The sequence below is a fragment of the Colossoma macropomum genome, unplaced genomic scaffold (genome assembly GCF_904425465.1).
Source record: "Colossoma macropomum unplaced genomic scaffold, Colossoma_macropomum, whole genome shotgun sequence".
NCBI classification, from domain to species: domain Eukaryota; kingdom Metazoa; phylum Chordata; class Actinopteri; order Characiformes; family Serrasalmidae; genus Colossoma; species Colossoma macropomum.
The window spans coordinates 32,518,639-32,529,473 of record NW_023494798.1 but is presented as its reverse complement, the minus strand read 5'-3'; positions in this window follow the sequence as shown (position 1 = coordinate 32,529,473).

Below are 10,835 nucleotides of genomic sequence, written 5' to 3'. Positions count from 1 at the left end.
TCCACCTCTTTTTTCAGAATTTCTGCACCTTAGATCCAGTGCTACCTTAAATGCAGTGCCACCTTAAATTCACTGCCACCTTAAATTTACTGGTATGTTAAATTTGCCTTAAATTCACTGATACGTTAAATTCACTGCCACCTTGAATTCCACCTATTTTTCAAAATTTCTGCACAATTAAATAATTAAGATTAGATACGAAACGCTCTGTTCTAAAGGAGTCAGAATCCTTCACAGTGGTGGTGATAGGAACCAGACGTCCACCTCTAAAAGCTCCCTCACAGAAAGTAATTATATGTAATAGTTATGATCACATTACCTGATGACTGAGACATTGTTAATGATAATAACAGCCTAAAACCTTTTAAATTGTTTATTTTCATAGTGGATGGGTACACGCAAGGTCAAAATATTTTACAGAATATATCACTATTTTACCGTCATTAACATTTCATGTGAAACTCAGAAGACTCGTGTAGGTTCACTGGTGTTGTTGGATAGTAAATAAAAAGGCTACACGTGTGTTGTAGTCATTGCAACCCCTGGTTCCTATCACCACCACTGTAAAGTCTGAGTCTCTACAATCAACCATTTCCCACCAAACCACTGATCCTCTTTCTCAGCCACTGAATTAAGCAGAAATCCATAAAAAGTATGGTGGAATTCCCCTTTAAGAGCAAATTAACACCAAAAGGTTACAGTCGTGCACAAAATTTTCAACAGCTCCGGTCATATGACATGTTTTGTTGAAGTGAAAATAAGTGCATCCTGTAGTGGACAGAAACTTAAATATGGCTTTTCTGCTATTTTTAGTGTACAGTTTCTGTTTATTTGCTGAATGAAATGTGCCATAACTTTTGCACAGGCCAATCTTATGCTTTGTTTTTTTCTCCCCAGTATGTTAAATTCAGTAAATAGACAGTAACTGTGTGGTAGAGTGTTTATTAAAGAAGTGTGTTCTCTGTAGAGGATGTGTTCACTTATTTACACTTAATAACCAATAAAATATCATTTGACCAGGGGTGCACAAACTTGTGCACAACTGTATAAACTTTACAAGGCAATAATTGTTCATTTATAAAAGTTTAAAAGTATAAACTGAGGATGATGATGATGATGATGATGATGATTATTATTATTATTAAGAACCTGAATATTAGCAAATACATAAAGTATACTGCAAGACAGGAGCCACAAAATATCTGTAGGAGACTTAAAGAGGATTCCAAGCAATCGTTCAGTATTTCTGCATAATTTAGAAAGAGAGATGTAAACAGAGTCATTCAGAGTGGTTTGGTGTGAAATGGTTCAGATGTCTTTACAGTGGTGGTGATAGGAACCAGGGGTCGCCATGACTACAACACAAATCTAGACATTTTATTTACTGTCCAAAACCACCAGTGAACCTACACAAGTTCTATATGGAATGTTAACAAGGGAAAAATAGTGGAAAATCTGAAAATAAAAGTTTTTTAAGGACTATTTTGACTCTCAACACCCTGCATGTAACCCTCCACCATGAATGGATTTCAAAAATCCATCCAATTTTTAAGCCAAAACCTCTCAAAGTTATCATAAAACAGTGTCTCAGACATCAGACAGTGAATTCATATCCATTTAATGTAGTAACTTTCTGTGAGGGAGCTTTTAGAGGTGGACATCTGGTTCCTATCACCACCACTGTGAAGGATTCGGACTCAGTACGATTCTCTAGAAGGAGCATTTCACATCAGTGCTATCAGCCCAGTCTATAAACACTGCATTTAGTCTAGTGATGAAGTCAAACCTTTTACAGAAGGATTAAAATAATGTAGCTCAGTGTTTCACATAATAACAGCTTTCCAAAGTGTTTGATGCAACCTAGCATATTATTACTGAGTTATGACATATAACAACATTTCTTAATTCTGTTCTTGGATTAATGTCTATCCTGCTGAATTTAGTGCTCCAACACACCCATTTTTAACTCATGACGTGGTCGATATTGAGCTGCTGAGTCAATTCAGATGTGATAGAGCAAGAAAAACACTGGGCTGTGCAGGAAAAGGTGAATTACAAGAGCAGAATTAGGAAAGTAGATTGGGAAAGTGTGTGAATGAACTTTAAGTGTTTAATTAATAAGTAAAGAAGTACATATCTGAAGAATTGCACAGCTAAAGCAATTCCTCTGAATTGCTAGGGTGTTGCTGGATGGTTGCTATGGCATCCCAGGTGGTTGTTAGTAAGTGCATACATGCTATATGGACAAAAGTATTGGGATGCACCTCTTAATCATTGAATTCAGGTGTTTTGTTAAGTCTGATTGCTACAGGTGTACAAAATCAAGCACCCAGTCATGCAGCCTGCCTTTACACACACATGAGAAAGAATAGGTCGCTCTAAAGAGCTCAGTGAATTCGAGTGTGGTGTTGTAATAGGAAGCCACTATTGCAACAAGTCAGTTCATGAAATTTCTTCCCTCCTAGATATTCACGAAAAGTGGGGGCGTTTAGGAACCACAGCAACTCAGACACGAAGTGTCAGACCACGTAAAGTTACAGAGCAGGTCGCTGAGCGCTGAAGTCTCCAACACTCTGCTGTTCCAAACCTCCTCTGGCATCAACATCAGCACCAAAACTGCACCAGGAGCTTCGTGGCAGGGCTTCTGTGGCCGAGCAGCTGCATGCAAGCCTTACATCACCAAGCACAATGCCAAGTGTCGGATGGAGTGGTTTAAAGCGCCGCCACTGGACTCTGGAGCAGTTGAGACGTATTCTGTGGAGTGACGAATCAGCTTCTCTATCTGTCAGTCTGATGGACGAGTCTGGGTTGGGCGAATGCCAGGAGAACGTTACCTGCCTGACTGCACTGTGCCAGCTGTAAAGTTTGGTGGAGGAGGGATGATGATATGGGGCTGTTTTCAGGGGTTGGTCTAGAACCCTTAGTTCCAGTGAAGGGAAATCTTAATGCTTCAGCAGAACAAGACATTTGGACAGTTGTACACTTCCAACTTTGTGGGAACAGTTTGGGGAAGAACCTTTTCTGTTCCAGCATGACTGAGCCCCAGTGCACAAAGCAGCTCCATAAAGGCCTGACTGGGTGAGTTTGGTGTGGAAGAACTTGACTGGCCCTCACAGAGCCCTGACCTCAACCCCATCAAACACCTTTAGGATGAACTAGAACGGAGATTGTGAGTCAGACCCTCTCGTCCAACATCAGTGTCTGACTTTACAAATGCTCTTCTGGATGAAAATTCCCACAGACGCTCTCCAACATCTTGTAGAAAGTTTCCCAGAAGAGTGGAAGCTGTTAGAGCTGCAAATGGGGACCAACTCCATATTAATGCCTATGGATTTAGAATAGGAGTCATAAAAGCTCCTGTGAGAGTGATGTGTTGGTGTCCCAATACATTTGTCCATAAGGTGTATGTGTGCTAGTATGTAGGTGTTGTCAAGCAAACATAATATGTTCTTCACAACATAAAGTAGATGTGTCAAAGCATGAAGAAGCTAAAATACGCAGTGGAGGTGAGTTACTCTGCAGCAGGTTCATTGGCATGTATTGTTAAGTAGTCCTGCAGGTAGGAAAGGCCTTAGAACATTCAGTGATGTTCACATTAACTCCTTTCAAACAATGGCAGTGTACCATCTACCATTCCCAGAATAGCTGTCATTCCAGGGATCTGTCACAGCAAGTTTAGCTTAGCTTTTTTCAGAGGAGGTGAAACACTCTGACCTTTGAGCTCATCTCTTTGCACTGTTTATGTCATTTACACTCACCGGCCACTTTATCAGAAACCCCTTTCTTGTAGCTCCTCCTTTGCAGGTGTACAGTTAGAGACTATTGCCCACCTGCTGATGCACAGTTTGTGCTGGCCTTCCTCTAGTTCTTCATCAGTGGTCTCTGTGGTTTCTGACCACAGAGCCGTTCATGTGGATATCTTTGCATGCTGGACCACTCTCACATTACCATGTCAGTGGTATGCTCTGTATGGTCCACCACCCGAATAATATCTGGTCAACAGCAGTCACGTGGTCAGAAAGTGACCAAAGATGAATGGGGTAGAGGGGGGCTGAAGCAACAGATGGGCTACATTCTGTAACTGTACACTGTCCAGTGAGTGGAGGTATAAGGTATGTGTTGCTAATAAAGTGACCAGTGAGTGGAAGTACAAGGTGGGGGTTTCTAATAAAGTGGCCAGTGAATGATAGTACAGGGTGTGGGTTTCTAATAAAGTGGCCAGTGAGTGGAAGTACAAGGTAGGTAGTAAAAGGTAGTGTTTCTAATAAAGTGGCCAGTATGTGGAAGTACAAGGAGGGTGTTTCTAATTAAGTGGCCAGTGAGTGGAAGCACAAGGTGGGGGTTTCTAATAAAGTGGCCAGTGAATGATAGTACAGGGTGTGGGTTTCTAATAAAGTGGCCAGTGAGTGGAAGTACAAGGTGGGGGTTTCTAATAAAGTGGTCAGTGAAAGGTAGTACAGGGTGTGGGTTTCTAATAAAGTGGCCAGTGAGTGGAAGTACAAGATGGGGGTCTCTAATAAAGTGGCCAGTGAGTGATAGTACAAGGTGGGTGTTTCTAATAAAGTGGCCAGTAAGTGGAAGTACAAGGTGGGGGTTTCTAATAAAGTGGCCAGTCAGTGCAAGTGCAAGGTGGGTGTTTCTAATAAAGTGGCCAGTCAGTGCAAGTGCAAGGTAGGTAGTAAAAGGTAGTGTTTCTAATAAAGTGGCCCAGTATGTGGAAGTACAAGGTAGGTGTTTCTAATAAAGTGGCCAGTGAGAGTCTATACGGTCTTGATGAATAATGAAACCTCTATAATGCAAAATTTTACACTCTGGATTAGTTTTATAATTTTCACTGTACGCTGGAGTTCCTCTCTTTTATATGCCATAAACTAAACATTCACGAGAGACCAAAGTGCATCTCCTCCTTAGAAGAGAACAAATTATAACCAACTGCATGACGAAGTATTCTTCCTGTAACTGAACTGAATGGTTCAGTCAGTAGGGGAACGTCTAAAAAGTGCACTTTCTTATTGTTACTAACACCTAAAAGAAGGATGAGAATGCATGAAATCACCTGTACTAAAGTGAGTGATCTTTTAAGCCTGCTACAGGTTCCAGTTCTCCAAAATGTGTCTTTGTTTCAAGTAATATTTTTTTTATCATATTAAGAAACTGGCTGCAGTTTGGACTATTGCTGTCCTGGCTGGAAGCTCTTGTGAATCTTTAAACAAGCTCCAACTGGTCCAGAAATTAGCAGCTACAGTGCTCATCAGAATGAAATCTCTATTTTCATATCTAGACTTAAAACCTGCCTATTAACACAAGCTTTTGGTGCCATGACATGAGCCAGCATGTCTACAACACAAATATAAACACTTTCTTACCATACAAAATCACCAGTGAACCTACACAAGTTTTAATATGTAAAGCTGATGGTAAAATATGAAAAAAATAAGTTTTCTTTGGGGACTATTTTGGCTCACTGTGCCCTGCATGTACTTTTTTAGTGTTTTATAAAAATATGTTTTAGGCCAAAACTTTCTCAAAACTACTGTAAAGTAGCGTCTCAGACATCAGGCAGTGAATTCATAACCATTTCATGTAGTAACTTTCTGTGAGGGAGCTTTTAGAGGCGGACGTCTGGTTCCTATCACCACCACTGTGAACAATTCTGACTCCCTAAGTTTCTCTACACTCTCAGAAAAAAGGTATAACACTGTCACTGGGTCAGTCCCCCTCTTGTCACTGGGGTGGGACCCTCAAGGGTACACCTCAGTACCTTTGGTCAGGGAACATAACTGTACCATAATCCACTGAAACTATATGTTCTAAGCTGTACTGACTCCACACACCCCGTCTCGTCTCCAGGCTTTTATTTTACTGTTCTGTTTTAAAACATTCGGTTATGAAAAGGTACAAATACAAACTTTTCACCTGGAAAAACTTATTTAAGGTTCACAATCAGACCTTAAAACCACTGTAGTACCTTGAGGGAACATTTACACTGTTTATATGAAAAATTTACCTGAACAGAACCTTTATTTTTAACAGCGTAGAACAGAGTATTTCACACCAAACCACTCTGAATGACTCTGTTTACATCTTAACAATTGAACCATGAAGAAATTTTGAAAAATTGGTGGAATTCCCCTTGAATATCTGTTGATCTATCAATTCTATTGTTTTAAGCTCACAAGACTTTCTAGCATTCTGTAATGTTTCCCCCTTTCTCTCTTCTTTCTCTGTCCTGCTACATCTTCCTCAGCCTGTATTTCAGGCGCAGCAGGATTTCAGAGGAGGCAGACAAACTGATTCCAAAATCTCTAACTGCCCCTCCTGTCCTGCTTGATGCGGGCGCTATGTTGACCTTGATCGAGCGTGTCTGCTCAGCCTGTTAGACTACCATGGAGACACTTGCATGTGCTCTGGACCTTCATTCTTATTCTTTTTCAGATAACAGCTGATAAACTCTGGTAATCTGAACATTTCTGCTGTTTGACTCACTTTGTGTCTTTTTCTCATGATTCAGTGTTGTTTATTTAATAGATCAGTGGTGAATGATGAAAATTAGTTCTAGGCCAGGGGTCTTTAATTAAAATTCAATAAGGTCCAGTTAAAGAAAATATCCTCAAGCGAAGGTCCAGAACATCATAATGTCTAACTTGCATCATGATTCAGTGCCGTATACTGTTTACTGAAGTAGCCTAGTAGGTATATCAACATCTTATACAGTCAACAACTGAATGTCCAATCAAATAAAGTACAATTCAGTCATATTTCAACAATATTTATTGTCAGTTTTCTCTTTTAGATCACGCCATGTGAAATAACCTCCCTCTGACTCACTTTCTTCTCTGACTGCTGTTTCTCGCCTCGTCCCTCCCCTGTGTGTGCGACACTCACTCGAGTCTCAGTGCTCAACGTAACGCACAGATCTGATTGGCTGAGTAGCATCACGGGCGATATTTACAATGCATGCGATTGGTCTGTGAGTCTTTATTAAAATAGGACCACCTCGTTGAAATTAAATAATTCTCCATAGTTGATTGGTTATAGGTCCAGGTCCGCATAGGACAGCATCTGGGTGCGGACTCGGACTGCGGTTCATCTATTAGTGACCTCTGTTCTAGGCCTTCAATTTGGGCCATAAATGTCACAGTTTGGTCAAAAGCAGCTGCTGCTGCTGTTTTCCATTTCTAACAACCCACTGATTCGACTGCGGCTTGTATTCATAGTCAGTGACGTAGCTAGAACTTCCAGGAGTGACATTATTTCTAACAAAATTAGTCTCAGCTACTAAAAATCAAAACATGGCTGGTTGCCTGTAACTTTGTAATTGTGCTGCTAGTTAATATAACATGTAAGCCCTTCTCTTCAGCTCCTGAAGACCTAACCAATAGGAAACCTTGCTTAGCTAAATCTACCTAGATGCCACAGAGAAAAACAAATCCCGATTGGCTAATTTTCTGCTTGGCGTTTGAAGAATTGAACCCTTTTGTTTCCATACAAAGTTTAGCAAACAACATGTAACAGGAGTAGTGCTGTAATACTTGCAGAGTTTAAATACAAGCCTGATTGTACTGAATAAAAAAGAAGTACAAATTACAGACATGCTTTTTTGATTTCCCAGAAATCTTTAGGTCTTCTCTGAAGGCCTAGAAGGCCCTGATGGTTCCTGTTCACATTAGTCTTCTCTTTATTCACTATTTCATAACTCTAATTTCTCTTGTTGTGTTGTTGTCCAGTGTGGTCCAGAGGAGGACAGGTTCCCCTTTTGAGGCTTGGTTCCTCTCAAGGTTTCTTCCTCTTGCTTTTAGGGAGTTTTTACTGCCACTGTTGCTCTCAGCTCATTCATTTAGGGCTCGGACTCAGATTTCGGTAAAGCTGCTTTGCTTCACCTGTGATGTAAAACGCGCCATCCACATTATTTTTCACTGTATTTTCAGGTCCTGGTTGGGGACCTGAAGTGTTGTTCATTACTATATTAGCCAAGTCAAGGAATGTATGCTTACTTTTACAGTTGGTTTTTGCCTCAATAAATGTTTCTGAGGCATTCTGGGACAACAGGTAGTTTCTGGTTGTCACTACAGGCTGAAAGAATGGTAAGAACAGGAATGTGGTGAGTATATATCAGAGGCCCTTTAGGCTCCGTTCACATTACCAGACTGAAGTGGCACAAATCAGATTTTTTTCCCTAATGTGACTCAGATCTGATGTTTTCAGAGCTGTGTGGACACACAAATCTGATCCTTTCAAATCCGACCTGAGCCACTTTCATATGTGGTCCTAGATCGGATACGTATCCGATTTGTGGCCATGTGACCTTAATGTGACGCTCAGATAGGAATTCATGCGCTTTTTTCCACTGCGCCATCATTCAGCGTTACCATGGCAGCAGCGCCGAACAGAAGTTAAAGCCTGTAAACAGTGGAAAAGCAGCTCATCTCACCTTTTTCTCCTTCGTCTCGCTCTAATAATGAAGCTGAGAGCTGATCAGAGTTAATTATCCTCTCAGCGAAGCTCGTTCTGCTCGTTAGTTTGTGCTGATGATGAACGTGATTCATTCATGTGACGTTACTGAGTAGGATGTGCGCATGAGGGTCATTTCAGGACGCCGGTTCATCACATTAATGACAGATTTGAATCACTTACCTAAACCAGTGTGAACCATCGAGTCAGAGAGATCGGATTTGAGTAAAAATCAGATTTGCGTAATGAGGCTTCTGTTGTTACAAGCTTGACATCAAAACAACAGCAGAAGTCTTTTTGGTGCTATATGAAAAGGATTCTATGTAGAACCATCTACACCACATTCTCCATCAGTCTGAGGAACCATTTCACCATGCAAAGAACCATTTATTCATGCACACTGCAAAAAATAGTATCTTGTCATGTAAAATTATCTTAAATCTGCTCAATAAATCTAATATTTCCCCAGTTAAGATTGTTGTAAGCTTATTATAAGATTATTTAATTTATTTCCAAATAGTTTTTACCTGTTTTAGGTAATTTTATTAAGTACTATACTATAGTGGCAGATAATTCTGCTTGTTTTAAGAAATGTGCTTGAAGCAAACAAAATTATCTGCCAGTACAGTGAGATAATTTTACTTAATAAAATCATTTAAAGCAGGTAAAAATGTCTAGAAATGAGGTAAATAATCCTGTAATACGTGCACAACCATCTCAAAAAAAGAAATATTAGATATACAGACTAGAATTAAGATCATTTCACTGCAAATGGTTCTTTGAGGTTTTCTAGATCTATATAGAACCATGGTCTTTACTAAAGAACGCTTGAAGGACCATCGTTTTTCAGATTGTACTACTTCTTAGGAAATTAACCACAAATGGGGGACGGGCACACTTGGCCATTAGTGAATCAGAAGCTGCTAATTTAAATAATAACTCTCTGGGCCAATCAGAAAACATGACCATCAACCCCTCTCATGCACTCTGTCAAACTCACTCTAGATCACTATTAACCCTTGTGTGGTGTTGATGTGTTTGTTACTCAGTGGTCCGACGGACCCACCACATTATTGTTTTTTAAATCAATACAGCCAAAACAATTTATGTAAAAATACCAGATGTTTAAAATATCACAAGTGTCCAGCGTAGGGTTCTCCTTTAGCAGCTGTAGCCAGTCAGCAGCCTGACCATGTTGTCCACTCTCTCACACACACAGATACACACACACTAACAGCAGGCCATGTAGGAGAAGAACAGAGTGAAGGACACAGCACCTCCACACTTTTACTCCCCACAGGTTCACCCAACACCACATGTGTAATATGAATGTGTGGGGGGTGAACAGAGTGAAGACACTGAAAATGGGTTATTTTATATGTTCTTCACAGAAAATGAGCAAAGGACAAGAATCTGAGGGTGAAATAATAATAAATCACATCATTTTTTCTTTGAAAATGGGTCCCACAGACCTGAACACCACACAAGGGTTAAATTCTCTCCTGTTCATTGTTAAACTCTCTCTCACCCACTGTTAAACTTTCTCACATTCGCTATTAAGAGTACTGAGTGTGAGAGTCCAGTTTGAATATTGGTCTAAAAGGTCTCTCATATTAACAACGTGGCTTCAAATCTCTGCTTAAAAAAGCTGAGCTGTTATTTCCGAAATCCCATTAAATCCACCCAGATGAAGAATTGCCAGTTGAACATCACAGGCTGCTGCTAACAGACTCTCTTTGACGGGTTTGCACTTCACTTCTGTAACTGGATAAACAATCAGGTCCATAAATATTTTGATGTTGACAGTTATTGTTATTTTAGCTGTCTACCACAGCAAATGGGAGTTGAAATTATAGATGAATATGAGCAAAGTGCAGAGTTTCAGCTTTAATTTGAGGATATTTACATCCAAATCGAGTGAATGGTGTAGGAATTGCAACCAGTTTCATCCATATTTTAGGCCCTTAAAAGTAATTAGACAAACTAACATTATCATAAATAGGCCTTTAGTGGAGCTGTCTTAACGCTCTTAGGGTGTTTTGCCTTCAGTTTTGCCTTCAGTAAGAGAAATCCATGCTTGATTGGACTGAGGCCAGGTGACCGACTTGGCTATTGCAGAACATTCCTCATCTTTGCCTTAAAAAGTCTCAAGTTGCTTTCGCAGTATGCCTTGGGTCATTGTCCATCCACACTGTGAAGAATCGGGCAACTAGTTTTGAAGCATTTGGCTGAATCTAAACAGGTAATATAGTTCTGTACACTCACTTTTGTCAGCAGTCACAACATCCACAAATACAAGGGAACCAGTTCCACTGGCAGTGATACATGCCCACACCACAAGGCCACCTCCACCATTTGAGCTAATATTTGAATTCCAATATGCT